This window comes from Cibotium barometz, chromosome 11 (genome assembly GCF_041138505.1).
Source record: "Cibotium barometz isolate CiBa-2024 chromosome 11, ASM4113850v1, whole genome shotgun sequence".
Lineage (NCBI taxonomy): Eukaryota > Viridiplantae > Streptophyta > Polypodiopsida > Cyatheales > Cibotiaceae > Cibotium > Cibotium barometz.
In genome coordinates, this window is record NC_141056.1 from 32,252,378 (window position 1) to 32,275,181 (window position 22,804).

At 39.9% G+C, this 22,804-nt stretch overlaps 1 pseudogene; it reads right to left on the bottom strand.

The window, feature by feature from the left end:
* LOC147634067 (U-box domain-containing protein 1-like) overlaps positions 1–12,937 on the bottom strand; it is a 34,916-nt pseudogene extending 21,979 nt beyond the window's left edge.
* Between the last annotated feature and the right edge of the window lie 9,867 nt (positions 12,938–22,804).

Genomic DNA, 22,804 nt, shown 5'->3' on the forward strand with positions numbered 1-22,804 from the left:
CCATCTGCAACCATCAAAAGTTGAAAAACCTAATGATGGCCTTACTGGTAGCACAAGGCACCAGACTCGTCAAGATTTCCCCCTTGCTTGGTCTGAAATCTCCCTTTTTGTAAAATTTTTCATACTTAGGGTTGTTGCAAGATCAGGGTGTCCAGTTTTATCCAGTTTCTGCTGGACTGGGACAATGCTTGGAGAGCAAATTTTAGGGGGAGCAAGGTACTTAAAATGAGATCAAGCAAATAATAGAAAATATGCTTGCCCTTAAATTAACCCAATATAACTTAAATTAATATAAATTAGTCTAATTAAATAAAATTAATTAAAAATATGATGAAATGATAAACAAATGATCTTTTCATACTTAGAGTGATCCAATTTATTTTTCCATAGATGCACCATTACAAGTACACTAGTCCCTATAGGTTTTAAATGATTCACATCAAAAATGAAATTTTACTAATTAGATTATTAATATTTGCAGGCCTTCTGATAGTCTGGAAGAATTTTGAAAAAGAGATCATTAAAAATCCAACCATTGGATTTGAAATTTTCACTAACCACGACATTCTACTAATGTCTCAGTATCTACCCACTCTTTTAATCTACAAGATTGAGGGTTTCAAGTGGTAGCTATTGTGGGTACAAAAAGTGGCACATATTATAACACTTTAAAGACCTTGAAATATTTAAAGAAAATAGACAAATATCTTAAAATTTTCTCAAAAAATCAAGTTAAGCTCCATATTATGTGAAGATGTAAGGTACAAAGTGGGAATCTCATATGAGTTTATATGTAAAAGATATTAGCATTTTATGGAATCAGCTCAAATTTGGGACAGGGTGATACATTGACTTTGTACCTAAGAAAATGAGGACTTTTGACTATCTAATGCTTAATCAAATTATGCAACTATATTTCCAACTTTGAATATGATGTTCCAACAAAAGAACTTAAAACAAAATTCCTTCATTTACTAGGAGAGATTAGCCACTAAAGGTAAACAAATGCCTGTTTTTTTACTGTTTACAGGGTGCCTGAGTGGACAAAACTAGGCACCCTGATCTTGCAACCACCCCTTAATAGAAGTCTCTTTTTTAGAAAAAAAAACCTAATCAGCGACCAAAAATTGTAAAACTTAATCAATCTGCAATAAATTTCCTTTATGTTACCTGATGAAACTATTTCACAAACTAGAAGTTGTAAAATACAATAAATATTTACCATTGAAAACTCAAGCATCTATATGAATCTTGCATCAAGACTCTATTCACCCTATCACAGGAGCCACATAAAATTTAGACTATGAAAATGGTTAGCATCAGAAAAAATAAGGATTTAGGATTTCTAGATTTCTTACCTTCTTGACTCACTAAAAATATGGTGGCTTGTTCCGGCACCATTCTTCCATATCCCAATTACATCATCAAATGCATAATCCTTAAGTATAATCCTTAAGTAGTGGACTCTCAATGGAAACACACATCAAGGCATCCAAGTTTTTAGTTCTCAAACAACTGTGAAGCCTAGTCTTGATGATATTTTGAACACTAAAACCTCTCTCACATGCGACTATGCACTAGCACATTGTAGCATTGCAAGGTGAGCCAACTTCAACAAGATAGGATAGTTATTAGTAGTGGTGGTTGGATATTCAATGATTTCGATTAGGCTAAATGTTACGATAAGCGCTAGTGGCTTTTTTCTTTTATTTGGTGATTTATGCATATCATGGCTCAATAAGAAGTAGCTGACAATGGCCACTTTGAGCTATGAAGCTGAGTATAGAGGGTAACTTTTACAATGACTATGGAGTGTGTATGGCTTAGACACCTTTTGGTAGCCCTTGGTGTTGTACAACAGTCCCACACCTCCATCTTCTCACTGATAGCCATAATGCAATAGAGATGAACCTAATGTTTCATGCTCGTATAAAGCCCATTGAGGTGCATAATCATAATGTCAGGGAGAGGCTCATTGCAGGAGAGATTAGCTTGGCTTATATCTCTACATACAATGGCCATGATATGCACAAATCACTAAAATAAAAGTGACCTTGTCATGCCACTTCACTCTTGTACTTCACTAATTCTCATCAATCTACTTTGAATATTGTGCTTCCATCTATCTATCCTTGCGTACTGCATCTGTGTGTGTGTTGATACCTTTGTCTCGACTCCAACTGTTACATGTATATTTTTATTCCTATTTTTTTATGAATTAATAATCTTACAAAAATATGTTTAATTTAATTTATGCAGGATTCAGTTTAATGGAATATGCAAGTGGGCATGAGATTAATGTATAGGTGTAAATGTGCACATAGTCATTTTATGTAACAAGGCCCACCACTAGCAATTTTAATTGGGCAAGGTTTATTTTTGATGAGATTCTTTAAAAGCATTGAACTAAGGTTCAATTTTGTAAAAGCCCAATTTTGGAAAAAGCTATGCTATTTATGGCTCCAAGGACTAAATTTATTAATATGATTTAAATACCGCATGTGGGAGTAGAGCCACACACGTCGGGGAGGGAGATTGCACCCAATCTTGTGTTGATGATGATGTTATTCTTTCTCTTGCCTTATGTTATGCTATGTGATTTGATTTTCAATTTAATTCAAAGTCTTTGTTTTAATTTTTGATGTATTTTGTGAGTTTTTAATTATTTTCTTCAAGAAGATTAAAGGGTCCTGTGATAGTGGTATCAGAGCTTTGGTTTAATTTAATCTTCTTGAAGGCGGTCAAAAACTTGTGGACAAAGAGGTGAAAGAGACAAAAACAGAGGTGATTTTGGAAAATTTTCTGAATTTAAATTGAAGAAGAACACATTTATGGATTTATGTTTATGCATGGTTGAAAGAAAGCTTGTTTTTAACCATTGGATAACCTATTGCCCAAAGGGTAAAACTAGGTGGAAAACCATTAGTGGGTTTCTCAAAACCACAAAACCACCTTCCTCAACACTAAGCCTCTTCATAATCTGTCCATACGAAATGAATCAACAATTGAGAGCCATAATCAGATTGTTAAACTACTGCAACCTCAAGAATTCCGGATGAGGATTGTTCAGAGAAATTATTTTTCAAAAATTGGTTTTTATTTTTTTTCATTCCTCCTCAGTTGAGCGTTGGGCGCTAAATTCTTTTACCCAAGCTTGTGGGAAACCTTGAATATATATATATATATATATTTATAATCTCCTCTCCTTTGACGGCTAACGGGGAGCAGTGCACGATCTCTCTCTCCATCCGACGACGGCAATATATATATATATATATATATATATATATATATATATATATATAATCTCCTCTCCTTTGACGGCTAACGGGGGGCAGCGCACAATTAATTTCTTCTCTCTCTCTCCATCCGACGATAGCGACGCTGCGAATCCAAGGAGGCACGACCTAATTGCAACAATTACTTCGCCTAAACTCTAATTAATCTTGTGATTAAGACTGTGATGGGTTAAATTCATAGAAATCATAAGCTTTATTTAGTAAGCTTAAATTAAAAGCTTTAATTCATAAAGCTTACTAGTGTTTTATTAGAAAAAAAGGGGTAGAAAACTTATTTGAAAAGCTTATTAAGCTCTTATTAAAGCTACATTTTTTTTAAAAGCTTTACTAAAGCATTATAAGCTTTCATAAAAGAGCTTTATTAAGCTTTGATAAATCCCCTTTTTCAACAAACTTTATATATATATATATACATATATATATACAATTTATTCTATGACCATTTACCTCTCTTTCTCGCTTTTGGGTGCAATTTTTTGTGACCAAAAATTTGAAGAGAGAAAAACCCACAAAAACCCAGAGCGTAATTTTTGCAAAAAGGGTTAAAAATTCCTATCCTAATCCCTTCAAGAAAATTTTTCGAGAAAACTCATCTCTCCCCACAAAAGGCAACAATTCAATAAGAAATTCAAAAATCTCAAATATTTTAGAGACAGAAGTGAATCCATCATTTCGTGTGGCTGATTTATAAGCTAAAACTCTCTGTCTTAGTTGCAATGGCTTCTTTACCCATTCTGCCCACAGTCCAAGAACAAATCTCAACACTTCAAGAACAAATTGCTAATGAACAAGAACTTTGATGCAAATTAGAGCGTCAAGTCAAGCATAACAAATGCAAATGCCTTGCTTCTGATCCTTCCGCCTCAAATGAGGAGGAAAGTGATCAAGTTAGACGCACTGTTAAAACTATGTTGCGTGCTCAAAGTTCTAAGAAAGACTCACAAATTAGCCGAAAGGTATTCAGTTTCCAAAATTATGATGGCAAGAAGGATGCACTAGTTCTCATTACTTGGATTAGTCAACTAGATGATTATTTCTTTGGGGAAATGTTCTCAGAAAAGGATAAAATTAAATCTGCTTGTAATCACTTGATCGAAAGTGCTGCCTTATGGTGGGATGTGATCAAACAAGATGAACATAGACCTACAACATGGAAAAAGTTCTAACAACTCTTAAAGAAACATTTCCTACCTTCACAATATAAAGCTACGACTCGACAATGATGGTCTACCTTCAGACAGCTTATTAACACAGAAAATGTATCAACTTACGTGGACAGGTTTTGGCAAACCGTATTACAAATGCAGCTAATCGAGGATGTTCGCACGAAGGATAAAAGAAGAAAGTTCGTAGTAGGTTTGAAACCTATAATTCGATTTGAGGTAAATATGTTTCAACCACGTTCTCTTAGTTGAGCTATTTCTCTAGTTTTGAATTGTGAAAAGAAAAATGATTTTTCTAAGAAAACAATGACTCCTCAAACTTCGACATCAACATCTTTGAGCCCTAAAACGTCTCCAAAATCATTTGACACATCTCTTAATGACCATAAGTACACAGGTATTAACAATAATAAGATAGATGATTCTCAAAAAGCTAATAAACATGATTCCAAGAAGTGTTACAGGTATAACGAGATTGGACACATCACATTAAATTGTCCACGGAAGTCAAAGTTTATTTCATTAGGACTCAATATGATCGATGAAGATGAAGAAGAAGAATACCCCGATGACTACTCAGACTCTTGAGGTAACATATTTATTGCATTTGATTATTTAACACTTTGTGGTAAACTTAAACAGAGTTTTTATGCATCAAAAGTAGAACCTCTTGAAGGAACTGGCCCTTCCATCTTGAATTGTAATTTATGAATTTTCCACTATGTATTAATCTTGTGATATGGAACACGAGATTAATCCTGTGTGAAGGATTCCGATGCATACTTATCTCTACATCTGTGTGGGATAATTTCTGGTGGTATGGGACACTAGAATTTATTACACATAGAAGTTCTTGATATAATGTCTTTTGTTAGGGAACATACTTAAATTTATATATTATATGACAATTGATCTCCTTTGCTCGCATAAATAAGCAAACAAGCATTTGAGGTCAGTTGCTTATCTAAGCAGGGGGGATGTTACATAATGTCCATCCTTTAGTTGTACGAGGACTCTTGGACACTAGTGTGCCATGCTAGTGAATTGGTATCGTGTGTGACTCCACATTAAATACTGATTACCTAGTGGTATTGGCATAGCTTGAGACCATGCTTGATGGGTGTATGTAGTGCCATGCTTGAAAACTGTATTGTGGTCAAGTGAAATAAGTGGACTATGCTTTACAACTGCACACGGTCGAAGTGAAACAAGTGGTTTATGCAACTGATGTGCCATGCTCATTGGAGTGTAACAAGTGGAAACTCACACCATGCTAGATGATGTGTACATATCGATACTCTCATCATAGTGAAACAAGTCATGGATATATGCTAAGTTTGTGCCTATCAATGTATCATACTGAGATATGTCTACATAAATAGGTGAAGAGCAATGTGTGTGTGTCACACATAAGAGATCTTGTCTATATCATATTATTTTTATTTATTATTTGTGATTTGATGATGGTGCAAGCATCACCAATTTTGGTGTTGCACGAGATTTGTTTTTGTTGTTGTAGCATTTTCTTTACGCAATTGAGGACAATTGCTTCCCCAAACGGGAGGACTATTACCAGGTATATGTTTATTCATATTTTTTATGATGAAATAATAATCTTAAAAAATATGTTTAATTTAATTTGTGCAGGATTCAGTTTAATGGAATATGCAAGTGGGCACGAGATTAATGAATAGGTGTGAATGTGCACATAGTCATTTTATGTAACAAGGCCCACTAGCAATTTTAATTGGGCAAGGCTTTTTTTTTATGAGATGATTTAAAAGCACTGAACTAAGGTTCAATTTTGTAAAAGTTAAATTTTGGAAAAAGCTATGCTATTTATGGCTCTAAGGGCTAAATTAATTAATATGATTTAAATACCACGTGTGGGAGTAGAGCCACACACGTGGGGAGGGGGGGAGGGGGGAGGGAGGAGATTGCACCCAATCTTGTATTGATGGTGATGTTATTCTTTCTCTTGCCTTATGTTATGCTATGTGATTTGATTTTCAATTTAATTCAAAGTCTTTGTTTTAATTTTTGATGTATTTTGTGAGTTTTAAATTATTTTCTTCAAGAAGATTAAAGGGTCCCGTGACACCAACATATGTAACGTTGATTGTTGCATCTCTGTGTGTGGTGTTGCTACCTTTGTCTCTACTCTAACACATGTAAAGTTGGTATAATACATTTTATTTCAAATTCCAACAAGACGTTTCTATATGAATATGATTTAAAATGTACTAAAAACTAAAAATATATACTATTTTGGTAGATTTAAAAGGTGCCATTGAATGGACTATTGAGGGCAAAAACTTGATTCACCATAATAAACAACAATATTATAGTTTCAAAGAAGATTTCACATGGGAATGAGTCATATAATGAAAGTATGTTGTGACATGCTAAAGCCTGATCACTTAAAACTGTTTTTGTGTAGTGGAGCTCAATATCAAAAAGTGATATCTTCAATTGCAATAGTTGAAGTATTGCTATTTTTTAAAAAATACTCAACTAGTGTTAAATGGTTTTCAGGGGTTTGTTTGTCTAGAATGTTGTGATTTGCTTTGTTTAAAAAAAAAATACCAAAAATTGCTACATTTAACTATCATTAGGGTCATGTATTATTGTAGGGCTAACTTTTAAAATAAGGAGCCTCAAAGAACAAAATTTATCCATAAAAAAGTACATTCTTACAATTTTCAAGAAGAGGGTAGAGAAAAAAGTATTTTGTGAAGCACCCTTGATATTATTTATAACTTAGAGAACAAATCATAATGAACAACCCATAACACATTATTATGTAAAAGTTTAGTATTACAAATCATAATGAATAACCCATAACACATTATTATGTAAAAGTTTAGTATTACAAATCATAATGAATAACCCATAACCCATGATCTCAAATGTTATATTAAATTATGTACAAATTATAATGAACAAAACATAACACATTATCTCAAAAAGTATATTAAATTATGTGCTTTTTTTTCAAGTGCCTCATCAAACATCATTCAAGGTGTGTTTAAGAAATAATTTTGTTTGAATGAATAAAGCTAAGAAATGTTATTTTTAAACGATTTTTTGTGGTAGGTGTACAAATTAAGCAAGTTCACTATAAAAGTTATCAGTTAAAAGTAAAAGTAGAGGAATAGGTACATGACTATTACTTGTGCTTAGCAAGGTTGACTTAATATGCTTTCTTATGTTCAATAAATACAGTAAGTATCACCGAGAAATGTTTTCACTATCACCATTAGTATTCAAATAAAATTATTATTCCCTCTCCCATTCATGTGTGCTAGACTAGGATGTGGCAAGATAAAAAGAAGTAGAGCAATATTGATGCCATTTGCATCACCTTTGTTTTAGAAGGCTCGCATGTTCAAATTGTTGTATACCCTATCGTTTTCCACCATTTGACTTTGAATCGATCCTAGTAGTGCTAAATTATGAAGCCTTTAGTTGGCTTGAAAGCTCACACACTCAAGCAACTTATTATTGCTAATGGAGCAGGATTTGCTGGCTAACCAGTTCCATGAACTCACACACCATTGCCACTGCCCTCTCATCTCTACCATGTGATCTGTTGGAAGTCTCTGAAGAAGAGCAGGTAATCTTGGTCCAAAAACAAGCTACCAGAGCGAAGTCTTTTATCGACCCAGATGAGAAAAATTTACAAACGGAGATCCTATCTGTCATGGCAGAGTTTGAAATCCAGATAAGCCCTAATCCGGGTAAGCTTAAGCACATCTTTGAAAGCTTACACTTCTGAGAGATTGTGAGAGAGAGCTATTTCTGCTTGAAAAGGAGAAGGAGAGGCTGAAGAATGATCAACAGTCTGCAGATATACCGAATATCAGTAGCTTGATTAGCTTTGTGAGGTATGCAAGGTTTGTTCTGTATGGATTAGCGCCTGATCAGCAGGTGGCTGCGGCTTGCAGGAAGTATGATCTCGCATGTCCGAGCATGAGGAAGGTTGTGCTGGCACGTGCGGAGGATGCAGAGGGTGGTGCTGTGATTATTCCTGATGATTTCCGCTGTCCGATTTCGCTTGAATTGATGGTGGATCCAGTCACAGTGGCGAGTGGGCAAACCTACGAAGCGGCTGGGGATATATTTCATGCGCTCCCCCTTGTCGTGTAGCGGGGGAGTGCATGTTCAAAACAATTTCCACCTGGACCGCCGCTCAGCCGGGCTCACCTCTCCTGCCAGTCTCGTGCCAGCTCAGCAAGCTAGCCCAGCAGAACCAGCCCTCTCGCCACCTCAGCACCCACCATCCGTTCCTCCTCTGATGCTCCAGACCTGCCACGCCTACCTGTACACCTCTTTTATTTCAAAATTCTCAGCATGATGCAATGCTCCATGCTCATCCCTTGCTTGCACCTCTTGCATTTGAAGCAATAACCTTTGCATTAAGGCATCAAAATGTGCTTGTAAGCTTGGTTTTTCTTCCACCATGTGTACAATGCGCTCATAGCAATCAAAAGCACTTAAAGACTCCAAGATATGAATTGTTGAAGAATTGACCTGAATTCACGATTGGAAACAATGACTCCCCTCTATCTCCCACCTCAATAATCAATCCAACTAGTTTTGCATTGCCTTGCATTTTAGATTGCATTCTTTTTTTTGCTAGCCAAACATTTGCCATCACTCAATGGTAGCTTCAAAGGCTCTATATCTGCACATATGTGATAGCATGGCAAGCCATTAAGTAGCTGTGTGCACAAAAACAGGCAAAACAAACACAATGGGCCACAATTTTTGATTTTGAAAACAAACACAATGGGCCACAATTTTTGATTTTGAAAATGAGCCCAAGGTAAGAGGCAGACTCTTGTATATTCAAGCCATTATTTCAAGTCCCCAACAAATTTTTTTATGATCACAAGGACGGGTTTAACTCTCTTGAGAGCGGGGGCCACGTACAACAAAAAATAGTAAATGTCAAAGACTTTTTTAAAAAACCTTTAGTTTTCTTACTTTTCAAAAACCTCCTTTTAGATTGTAAAGTTACACCCACAAAAACATCAGTCCTCCTTTTCTTCTCATAATCCTTCCATTCTTCACCTCTCATTCTCTCTTACAGGTGAGCATGCTAGCAAGAAGAGGATGACTAGGTACGAGTGAAGCAACCAACCTCTCTCTCTCTCTCTCTCTCTCTCTCTCTCTCTCTTATGAGAATGGATGTGATGTGAATCAGGATAGATGTGAATAGTGGGGCTGCATCTCTACTCATGAGTAGGTGGTATATATCCCAGCACTGTGCCTCCTCATATGCACACCTCTTACGGCATGTGAGGGTCCTCATCTGCCGGCTCGCTTGTCTCTGTGTAATGGTCCCCAGTGCTCTTTGGGCATGGAGGTGTCTATATAGCTCTCTGCACTCATCATCATACCACCGATTCTTGGGCATGCTCCCAGATCTATCTGTGCATGCAATGTGTGTATAATGGGGGAAGCTGCGGGTGGCGGCCGTATGTAGTAGAGATGACAGCTTGGTGGTGAGTGTGTCTAGAGGTGACAGGGGATCCATCTGGAGTAGCCCATCATATACATGATGCTCATATATGTCTGCAAGTCATGGGTGAAGTAGAAAGCTGTATGCAATGCATGTGTGGGCTGTGTGGGTGCTGGTGTGGAGCTCGCCAGTGACAGTAAGAGAGAGAGAGAGAGAGAGAGAAGAGAGAGAGAGAGAGATACTTAAGGGTCCCTAATGACATAGAGAGTTTCTAATATTTGATAGGTGTTATTGATCAACACCTTAAATGGACATCGAAACAACATTAAGTAGGAGAACCTATTGATTAAGATTAGGAGATACAAGCATACTTCATTTAAAGTTTGTGTAATATGTGTTTACACAAGTTGGGCCTTGATATAGTTATATGTATATCATTTGCATCATGCACTTTAGACAATAGAGCCAAGCACGTGATAGAAGCACATTAAAGTCTCATCATAATGTTAGAGCTATAGCCAATTAACATCTAAGATGTACATCTAAACAACATCCAAGCAAGAATGATAGATTAGAATTTGGAAGTACATAAATTAGGCTTCTTGATTTAGATTTTGTCTTATAGCTACATACACAAGGACTGATGTTTTTGTGGGTGTAACTTTACAATCTAAAAGGAGGTTTTTGAAAAGTAAGAAAACTAAAGGTTTTTAAAAAAAGTCTTTGACATTTACTATTTTTTGTTGTATGTGGCCCCCGCTCTCAAGAGAGTTAAACCTGTCCTTGTGATCATAAAAAAATTTGTTGGGGACTTGAAATAATGGCTTGAATGTACAGGAGTCTGCCTCTTACCTTGGGCTCATTTTCAAAATCAAAAATTGTGGCCCATTGTGTTTGTTTTGCCTGTTTTTGTGCACGCATCTACTTAATGGCTTGCCATGCTATCACATATGTGCAGATATAGAGCCTTTGAAGCTACCATTGAGTGATGGCAAATGTTTGGCTAGCAAAAAAAAGAATGCAATCTAAAATGCAAGGCAATGCAAAACTAGTTGGATTGATTATTGAGGTGGGAAGTCATTGTTTCCAATCGTGAGCTGGCACAAGACTGGCAGGAGAGGTGAGCCCGGCTGAGCGGCGGTCCAGGTGGAAATTGTTCAAAACATGCACTCCCCCGCTACACGACAAGGGGGAGCGCATGAAATATATCCCCAGCCGCCACCGCATGCTCCCTGGCTGGGTTCCCACCTTCAGAGAGTAATTGTACAAGCTCTGCTACCACGCGGCCGAGCCCAGCACTGACAGCCGCCAGCCCGTCCGACCTCCTGGCCAAAACCGCCAGCAAGGCCACCATCTCAGGGGCCACACTGTCGCTCCCCTCGCCGCTCGCTAGCACGTCAATCGCCGTCAGCACGGCCCCTTTCATTACCAGCAACTCGGCGTGCTCGGCATGCAAAGCCATGTTGAACAGCGTCGACGCCGCGTCCTTCTTGCCACATACGCTTCCTTCCCGTAGCACCTGCAGCAGCCCCTCTACAGCCGCCGTCCTGGACCCTACCTCCTCCATGTGCTCCTTCGCCACACTAAGGCTAAACAGTGTCGTCGCCGCATTCTCCGCGCGGCCAATGTACCGTTGCTGCCGCCACCCCCGCCACTATCATATCCAACGTCCCCTCTGTCTTCATTATTACATCCTTGTTCTTTTCATTGATAGATAGATTTAGAAGTGCCGTTATAGCATTCTCCTTGGCCATTTCGTCAAATCAGAATCCAGTAGTGCCGCCAAGAATGGCACAGCACCGGCCGCGGCCATGCAAGCTCTATTGTCCATCCCATCTTTAGCCATCAGCCTGAGCTCGTAGGAAGCTTGTCTTTGAACTTCCAGCGTCCCCTTGGACAGCTTAGCCATGAGCTTTGTAGCTTCCAGAGCAGCCTTAGTGCTTGTTGCCAGCTCATCAACCCTATTGCCTTTCCTCTTATTGCTCTCCAGAACATACTCGTTCTCTACACACCACTGCATGATGAGGCGATGCAGGCTGCAGCTGGGTATGAGTGTGTTGTGGAGCAGCTTCGCGCCAGTCTTGGAACATGTCGTGTGGCCCTCCTCTACCCATCTGGTAATGGCAGCTCTCTCGTAGGTTTGCCCACTCGCCACTATGACTAGATCCACGATGAATTCAAGCAAAATTGGACATCGAAAATCATCAGGAATAATCACAGCACCACCCTCCGCATCCTCCGCACGCCGTGCCAGCACAAACTTCCTCATGCTCGGACATGCGAGATCATGCTTCCTACAAGCCACAGCCACCTACTGCTCCGGTGTCCATTCAGAACACACCTTGCATACCTCACAAAGCTAATTAATCAAGCTACCGATATTCGATATATCTGCAAACTGTTGATCATTCTTTAGCCTCTCCTTCTCCTTTTCAAGTAGAAATAGCTCTCTCTCACAATCTGTTGCATCATTGAAGGTGTAAGCTTTCAAAGATGTGCTTAAGCTTACTTGGATTAGGGCTTATCTGGATTTCAAACTCTGCCATGACAGATAGGATCTCCATTTGTAAATTTTTCTCATCTGGGTCGATGAAAGGCTTCGCTCTGGTAGCTTGTTTTTGGACCAAGATTACCTGCTCTCTTACTTCTTCCAAGAGATCACATGGTAGAGATGAGAGGGCAGTGGCAATGGTGTGAGTGATTTTATGGAACTGGTTAGCCAGCAAATCCTGCTCCATTAGCAATAATAAGTTGCTTGAGTGCCTGCAATCATGGATAAGGGCCTTGATACTCCGAATTGCAGTCGGAGGCCAAAGCAGAGGGGGTACCCAGACTCCTGAGTCTCTCACCTCTTCAAACAATGAAGAGAGGGTGCCAACTCTTCTGTAAATGATCTTGGCATTAGATCTTTGGCAAACCTTAGGCTTTTGACATAGGCTAAACTCTTTAGAAGCTGTGAGGAGAGCATTGACCAAGGCCAATATTGCAGTAGTATTGCTACGTGGCATATTTGGAGAGCTCCGTGTAGTGAGGCCATTGAGGGCATCCCCACCCCGCTAGTGGAGTCCATCCAGAGCATCTGGCTCAATATCATTTATACCGTTGTGGACATTGGGGGAAGCTTCAGGGTGGCTCGGATTGCATGCAGAAGTGCTGTGAGGCCTTTTTACAAAACTGGCATCACGGTCTTTCTCTCATTGATGGGGATGGTGAGCCCACTTGGCTCTATAGACCACCTGTGTGGTTGCCCCCACCCCCCCCCCCTCAATATTGTATGAGTTCTCCTCACAGTGCTGCCAGCCGAGGGAGAAGAGAACCTTCCCCCTTTTTTCAATTTTCATGATTACTGCTTCAGATTACTGCTACCCTCCATGGAGCTGAGTTTGTACTTAGCTTGCATGGCTGTTTTGATTGGTAACTAATAGGAGGAGCTCTTTCCTAGAAAAAAGGGGGGAAAAAAACGAAAAAGAAAAAGGGCGGCGATGGGCGGAGGGGGAAAGCAGCAGAAGGGGGTGGAGATAATCTAGGGGGTGCAGATGGGTCTCTGGGTGTTTACGCCAAGATAATCTTGATGACAAACAGCGTGCCATGTGATTAAACCCCTCCTCCTTCGACCTGGGGGGGAGGATGAAGCTGAATGTGATTAAACTACTAATCATCAGAACTAAATCTCCACCGGGGATGGGCTAATTAATCAAGGATTGAGAGATGAAGAAGAGGCAAAAGGAGGACTACAAGCTAATGGATTGGGTCTGAAAGCTGGAGGGGGCGATATATATGCAGTAGATTATAATAGAAGAAAGTCTTGAAAAACGAGAAGGGTATTCATGGGGTTGAAGTCAAACTCAGAGAGAGAGAGAGAGAGAGAGAGAGAGAGAGATGCAATCGTGCAATAGTAGAGAGAGAGAGAGAGACGATGAGAGAGAGACTCTGCTATATATATATATATATATATATATATATATATATATATATATAGAGAGAGAGAGAGAGAGAGAGAGAGAGAGAGAGAGAGAGAGAGAGAGAGAGATGCAATAGTTGACTTTGGTCTGAAGTCTGACAGTGGTCTGAAGTCTGACAGTGGTCTGAATTTCAGGCCCACATATTTATTTTTGTATTTAAGTCGCTGAACACGCCGTCAGCCTTGTAATGCCGCCGATGATGACGTCCTGCCAGCCCTAACTGTGTCAATATTTAATTGCCTTTTTTTTTCAAAAAACTGGCTGTTTATATTAAGAAGAAGGGAGGAGACAGGTTACAACATGATGAAAAGTATCTATTTTGAACATCCACGTGTTAACTGGTCATGCACATGCAATCTAGCAGTGTGGGCGGTTCCTTGAAGAAAGTCGGCGAGGCTGGCTTACGGCCTCCATCTTCTTGGCAGAGTGCAGAAATGTGTGATCCCACCAGCGGCAGTCAGATGATGAAGGGAGGAAGCAGGAAGGACCTGAGCTTTTCAGAAGATGGTAGCCTTGGAAGCTGGTTCCTCTCGTGGTCCTTTATCAGGTGCTACACAGGTCAAATTGCCTTATCTTTCTCTTCAGATTGCCTGGTTTGGTCCCTAATTCTTGTCTGTATGTTGTTCCTCTTCTGGAACTCTTGGGCTATGGAAGAGAGATATGATTACTGTTGCTTGTTGATTGCTTCTATAAGAGCTCTATTGTTGAAATGTAGAGAGAAAGAGACGAGACAAGAGACACATCATGTATGCTCCCAACAAAGACTGATTCATATTGAGGACAAGATACATATATATAGGTGAGACCAAGTTAGGTAGAGTGAGCCATATATAGAGCTCCAACACCTCCACTCAAACAAGGGTCTCTAGCTATGGAACCCTTGGGGAGTACAAGGGAAATACCCAAGCCCCTATACAAATGTGAAAATATGAACCAGAAGTAATGATGTGAAAGTGCATTGTGCATCTATGTATAAATATACAAAAGGACCAAGAGGTCATAGTGTGCAATTGTGAAATGTGCAAAGTGCATGGTGTCTAGAAGATTACAACGATACATGTACAAAGCTACCATAAGAGTAAAGAGCCTAATCTAGAAAGAGTGAGCCATATATATGTATCTTGTCCTCAATATGAATCAGTCTTTGGGAGCGTACATGATGTGTCTCTTGTCTCATCTCTTTCTCTCTACATTTCAACATGGTATCAGAGCATCTATAAGGGAAGCATCTATGTCTTCTTGTTAAATTCATGATTATAATTTCATGTCTTACAAGATTGTTCTTTGATTATGTGTTGTCTACATGATTTTATAGCTTAACTTGTTGTAATTAGAGTTGTTTCTTAATCGGTGCAGGTGCGTAGATTGTATTGTGCTGGTGAATCCTATCAAAAAAGTTTATCAAACGGAGTTGTGAGTCAAAAGTCATGAGAGTTCACGCATGTATGCATGGAGACGTAGATGTATGGATGTAGACGTAGATGTATGGATGTATGCATGTAGACGTAGATGTATGGATGTGAATGTGAATGTGGATGTGGATGTATGCATGGAGATGTGGATGTATGCATGTAGATGTAGATGTATGGATGTGAGTGTGAATGTGGAGGTGGATGTATGCATGGAGATGTGGATGTATGCATGTAGAAGTAGATGTATAGATGTGGATGTAAATAGAGATGTGGATGGATACATGTAGATGTAGATGTATAGATGTGGATGTAAATGGAGATGTGGATGTATGAGCAAAGAGACAGATATAGAGAGAGAGGAGCAACAAAAGGACTTAGATGTTGGTTGGACAGAGGAGAGGAGAGGAGAGCTTCAAAGAAGTTTGCTGCAAATCCATACACACACACACAATACACACACACACACACACACACATGCACACACACACACACAGAAAGCTAAACCTTCAAAAGAAAGCAAATGAGAGATTGCATTAGGTGCCTGCATGCAGAGAGAGAGAGAGAGAGAGAGAGAGAGAGAGAGAGAGAGAGAGAGAGTCTGATAACAGAGCTTCCTCTAGAGAGAGAGAGGAGGACTGATAACAGAGCTTCCTCTGAGTAGCTGGTAGCAAAGAGCTTTCCTCAAAAGAAATCCAATGAGAGATTGCATTAGGTGCCTGCTTGCACACACAGAGAGAGAGAGAGAGACAGAGTCTGATAACAAAGCTTCCTCTAGAGAGAGAAAGAGGCTGATAACAGAGCTTTCTCTGAGTAGGTGGTAGCAAAGAGCTTTCCTCAAGTTAGAGATGAAGATAGGGCTGGAAGTGAGGGGGTAGTGAGTGGTACAATGCGCTCCCAATTGAGGTTGGCGCCTTCTCGCTCATGCTTCTCCAAAAGAAAGTACGTGTTATGGCGGCGGCGAGAAATGTCCACACACACACACACACACATGCACACACACACACAGAGAAAGCTAAACCTTCAAAAGAAAGCAAATGAGAGATTGCATTAGGTGCCTGCATGCACAGAGAGAGAGAGAGAGAGAGAGAGAGAGAGAGAGAGAGAGAGAGAGAGTCTGATAACAGAGCTTCCTCTAGAGAGAGAGAGGAGGACTGATAACAGAGCTTCCTCTGAGTAGCTGGTAGCAAAGAGCTTTCCTCAAAAGAAATCTAATGAGAGATTGCATTAGGTGCCTGCTTGCACACACACAGAGAGAGAGAGAGAGACAGAGTCTGATAACAAAGCTTCCTCTAGAGAGAGAAAGAGGCTGATAACAGAGCTTTCTCTGAGTAGGTGGTAGCAAAGAGCTTTCCTCAAGTTGGAGATGAAGATAGGGCTGCAAGTGAGGGGGTAGTGAGTGGTACAATGCGCTCCCAATTGAGGTTGGCGCCTTCTCGCTCATGCTTCTCCAAAAGAAAGTACATGTTATGGCGGCGGCGAGAAATGTCCTCTTCTCCATTGCCGGCCGACCAACCACTTGATTCTAAAAGTACCAAAACAACAAGATAAGCATTGATACTTACAAAGTAGACATAATATCAAATGAAACATACAAGATAAATGTTGATACTTACAAAGTAGACATGGAATGCGTCCCAATCGCCGCTTCCAAGCTGAGAGCTTCCTATGCTCTCCATTCGGGCTTTGGCCACATCCTCTTGTTGCTTGTAGCGTTGGGGATTTTGAGCATGCTTTTGCTTCTCCTCATTCCAATCCTTGGTGCTCATGTACCAAGGCTTCTCACCCCCCTGCCTTCACTCTCCTAGTCACATCTCCCTGCGCCAATGTTTCATGACGTCCACCATGTGGTCCTTTATCCACCTTATGGGGGGACGACATCACTACTATGCCGACGAGCTTGTACTCATCCTTGATTTGATTTATGACTCTATCTTTCTTGTCTTTATCCAACTTTATCAAGTCATAAAGTCATTTGCAAAGATAATGTGGCAAAGCTCGGAGATGTGGCTCTTCATCTCTTGCCCGACATTATCCAAAACCACATTGCCATTGACAATTATTTAAAATTTTTCTCCATCAGTGGGTGTGGGCTGTGTGCCGAAACGTCCTGCGATGATCGCGAGCGTGCAGTGCTTCTGGCACTAGATGGGGAAGGACGCTCACGTCGGGGCATAGACCAATCCGTGCCCCCACATGGACAACAACTGCCTTCACTTCCACTACTTGAGTGTTGTCCTCCGTGAGTGGACGAGCGACCTAAGGGAGAGGTTCTAGCGGCTCTTTGTGGGGTTTGTACAGGTGAACTAGGGTTAGAGGTGGTGGTGCCCGCCGATGGTGCGACCGAAGTGCCCGTCCCTCTCCCAAAATATTGTTGTGCCATCGCTCTTTGCTCAGGTGTGGCTTGTGGTAAAAAACCCATAAACTGGTCAGGCAACATGGCATATGGACAGAAGGATGGAGAGTAAGCTGGTGTCTCATCTGGAGTACGAGACATCATGTTTCTACACACATATAACAAAGCCCACATGGACACTTTAATAAGAGCATACACATGAATTATCCCTCAACATTCATTCATTTATGCATGAGGCCTTATGCATAAAACTATGCATTAGGCCTTATGCATAAAGCTTATGTATAAAGCATGCACGAGGTCTTGTGCATAATGCTATCCATAAGGCTTATGCATAAAGCATGAATTAATGAGCATTATGCATAATGCTTATGCGCAAATCTACAAAACAAATCCCCAGCACCGAAGGGTGCAATAATAATAGAGGAAAGAGAAGAAATATAGAAAAGCACTTACCTCTTTTTCGTGATGTTGAAAGAGAGGATTAGAGGACCTACAAAACCAACAAAAGGGTGAGGAAAGGATTACTAATGCATACATACAAAAGCTTATGCAAGCCTTATGCAAACTATGCCGGTATGCAAACCTTATGCAAGCTATGCTAAAGCTTATACATAAAGCATGCATGAGACCTTATGCATAAAGCTTTAAGCATAAAGCTAGGCATGAGGCCTTATACACAAAGCTTATGCATGAGACTTATGCACAAATGTTATATATATATATTATGTGTGCTATGTTATATACACATTATGTGTGCATATACTAGGAGGCTAACCCACATTAGGCTTGTGAGCATGGGAGCATGGGAACAAGCTCTAGTGGAGCATGGGTTAGGACTAACCTTAAGGGTTAAGGTTGTTGAAAGAGATGAGACAAGAGACATATCATGTACGCTCCCAAAGACTGATTCATATTGAGGACAAGATACGTATATATAGGTGAGACCAAGTTAGGTAGAGTGAGCCGTATATAGAGCTCCAACACCCCCAGTCAAACAAGGGTCTCTAGCTATGGATGAAAAAAAACCCTTGGGGAGTACAAGGGAAAAACCCAGCCCCTATACAAATGTGAAAATATGAACCAGAAGTAATGATGTGAAAGTGCATTGTGCATCTATGTACAAATATACAAAAGGACCAAGAGGTCATAGTGTGCAATTGTGAAATGTGCAAAGTGCATGGTGTCTAGAAGATTACAACGATATATGTACAAAGCTACCATAAGAGTAAAGAGCCTAATCTAGAAAGAGTGAGCCCAAGGCAACTCCAAGCTCTGAGCACAAGAGAATGAAGCGTGACTCATTGAGACCTTTGGTAAGAATATATGCAATCATCTGGTCACTTGGACAATGTTCAATCATGATAGTGCCTTTGCGTACTTCGTATCGAACATAATGGTAATGCACAGCAATATGTTTTGACTTGTTATGTTGGACATAGTCTTTTGCAAGACTAATAGCACTCTGATTATCACACCGCAAGGGTGTACTAGAAAGAGGAGAACGGCCAATATCTGTCAACACTTGTCGAAGCCAAATGAGTTCACGAGCTGCAAGTGATGCCGCAATATATTTAGATTCGGTTGTAGAAACTGCAACACAACGTTGTTTCCTGCTGGTCCAAGAAATAAGACAACCATTAATGAAGAAACAATTGCCACTAGTAGATCGCATAGATAAATGTGAGCTGGCCCAATCTGCGTTTGTGTAACCCAAAAGAGAAAGAGATGAAATGTAGTCGGATGTGAATTGTCGTTGATAAACCAAACCATAATCTGCAGTGCCTTTCAAGTATTTCAACACGTGCTTTGCTGAAGACCAATGCTTAAGAGAAGGACATGCAAGGTGTTGCCCGAGATAGTTAGCAATAAACAAAATGTCAGGACGAGTGTTCAAACCAACAACTTGAAGACATCCAACCAAATTAGCATATGGTTGATTTGTAACAAGCTGGCCACCACCATCAGAAGTGTTTTTCATGGAACTCGCAAGATAAGGAGTAGTTGCTGAATGTACAGATTCCAAACCAAACTTCTTAATAGTATCTTCAATAAACTTTGACTGTCGAAGTAATAAAATACCTTTGCTACGATCCCTTTGAATCTGAATGCCAAGACACGAGTGAAGCTCTCCAAGATCCACCATATCAAATGCCGAAGATAACAACTGCTTACTTTGGTGTAGAAATCCCAAATCATTGGAAACAAGGATTGTATCATCCACATAAAGGGCAAGGATTACAAAACTACCATTTTGGTGTTTGGTAAATAAGTTGGGATCCGAAGAGCAAGAGAGAAAGCCATGGGAGGTAAGAAAAAGATCAAACTTGATGTACCAAGCCCGTGAAGCTTGTTTAAGACCACATAAAGCCCTATGAAGATGAGCAACAAGATCTTCCTTACCTGCAATAACAAATCCTTCTGGCTGTTCCATGTAAATTTCTTCATTCAAATCTCCATTCAAGAAAGCTGTGCGCACGTCCATCTGATGAATTTCTAAGTCAAATTGAACAGCAAATGCCAATAAAACCTGAATACTAGTAATGCGAACAACTGGTGAAAAGGTTTCATGATAATCAACGCCAGCAACTTGAGAATAACCTTTGGCAACTAAACGTGCCTTGAATTTGTCAAAGGATCCATCTGCTTTAAATTTTGTCTTATATACCCACTTACACTTAATGGCAGTACGGCCAGGAGGCAGCTCAGTGAGTATCCATGTACCTTTAGAGATAAGAGAATCGTACTCTGCTTCCATAGCCTCTTGCCATTGATCCTTTTGTGGAAAACATATAGCATCACTGTACGTGGTAGGATCTTCAGAAGTAGAGAAAACATTAGCCTCAAAATCTTCATCGGAATCAATGGTTGTGAAGAGGAAAGCTGCTCTATAGAAGAAGATTCATCATCACACAAGAATGGAAAAGCTTGAAGCAAAGATTTAGTATCATCAGAATCATCCATGGGCCATGTACCGCCCATAAGCTGTTCATTGAAAATAGCATCACGATTCACAAGCACTTTCTTGGAGGACGGGTCATAGAATTTGTAGCCTTTGGAAGTGTCAGAATACCCAATAAAAATAACTTTCAGCCCAGGAGCATCAAGCTTTGCTCGTGTTTCTTTAGGAACATGAATATAAGCAATACATCCAAAGGTTCGAAAATGAGATACAGAAGGAATTTCACCTGTCCATGCTGTGATGGGTATCTTACCAGAAGGAGCAGTAGTAGGAAGATAATTCTGAACAAAGACTACTGTCAAGAGAGCTTCACTCCAGAAAACACGAGACCCAAAATGAATCAACATACATTGTATAGCATTGATAATAGTGCGATTCTTACATTCAGCAACACCGTTCTGTTGAGGTGAATATGGAATAATATGTTCATGATGAATACCATGGTCCGTACAATAACTCTCAAACTCACGAGAGACATATTCTCCACCATTATCGCTCCGAAGTTTTCTTGAAGCAAGAAAACAACTGTATACGTAATGAAATAACGATGTTGTGTTCTCGATGGAGGCAAAGGTCCACAAATGTCGGTATGAACAAGATCCAACAAATCATGAGAATGAACTGAATTCGAGAGAGGAAAGGGTTTACAATTGTGTTTGCCAAGAGCACAAAACTCACAGATTCCCATATGAGGATGAGCTTTAAGATCCATGCCGCGTACAAGACCTTGACGATGAAGATCAAGAAGCTTTGAGAAATCAGCATGAACAAAGCGATGATGCCATATCTTGCAATCATGATCACCTTGAGCAGTGACAACATTTGCTACAGCATCATTAAGAGAGAGCTCAAACACATTGCCATTACGAGAAGCAGTTGCAGTGATCTGTCCATCTTTCTCAATGCGGCATTTGGTGTGGTCAAATCCAACAAACAAACCAAGATCAACAAGTCTTGCAACTGAAAGAAGATTACGTTGAAGTTCTGGGACATGTAAAACCCCTCGTAAAACTCGAGTTGAAGAAGATAAGGTGCCAAGATATAAATCTCCAATGCCCTTGACTTGACAAGTTGTATCATCAGCAAGATAAACAACACGCTTAACAGGTAAAGAATGATAGTTATGTAGCCACTTAGATTCATATGTCATATTTCCTGTAGCACCAGAATCAATAATGAAAAGTGAACCATCACGTACGTGAAGTATTCTGTCTGGGGGAACTGAACATAAAACACAACTTATTTCAGGCGCAACATTATCATGATGCTCGGCTGCATATGTTCGATTTTGATCTACATCAAATCGACGCTTAAAGCACATGGAAGAGGGATGATCAGATTTTCCACAATAATCACAAGAAGAATCTCTAGATAAACGTGGTTGTTTTGTGGTAATGTTGTGTTCTTCATCATATTGACGTGCCCAACAGTCATCTTCAGTATGACCATTCCTATTGCAGTAAGAACAATGCTTGTTAGGAAATTTGAGACGAGAGAAACTACCACCACAACGACCACCTCAATGGTTGCCTCGTTGAAAAGGACGCCTTCGCACATAAAAGGCCCGTTCCAACTGTTGTGACTCAGGCTCCTCTTGTTGTGAAAACATAGCTGCATCATGACCAACGCTACGTCATTATTGACGTTGAGAATACTCAATCAAAGATATGCACGTTTGGTCAAAATCAAGACCGTTCTTGTTAGAAAGAATGGTAACAATGTTGTCATAAGACGGATCCTTTATCGTATCAAGAAGAATTGTAATAAGTTGCTTTCGTGGAACAGGATCACCGGAGCAGCAGCAAGTTGATTAATAATAGATTTGAAAGAATCAATATGCCCCGTCATAGCAGACCAACTTCATACTGTAACTTTGAAAGCAAACCTCTCAAATAAAGTGTTTCTGTAATAGACTTTTTCTGAAAATTTGCTATAAGATTCTCCCATACACCATGGGAAGTAGGAAAGTCATACACATCAAGCATAAGAGAATCAATAAGAGCAGAAAGAATGTATCGATGACCTGCTTTATCACGCCTCTGCCAATCCATATAAGCAAGATGCCATGCATCAAAAACAGGGCCTTCCGTGATAAGAACAGTGTCAGAATCCGGAATAGTAGGTTGAGACGGACATAGAGAATCGCCAATAACAACATCTGAGAGCTCATCGCCTTCAAGAATTAA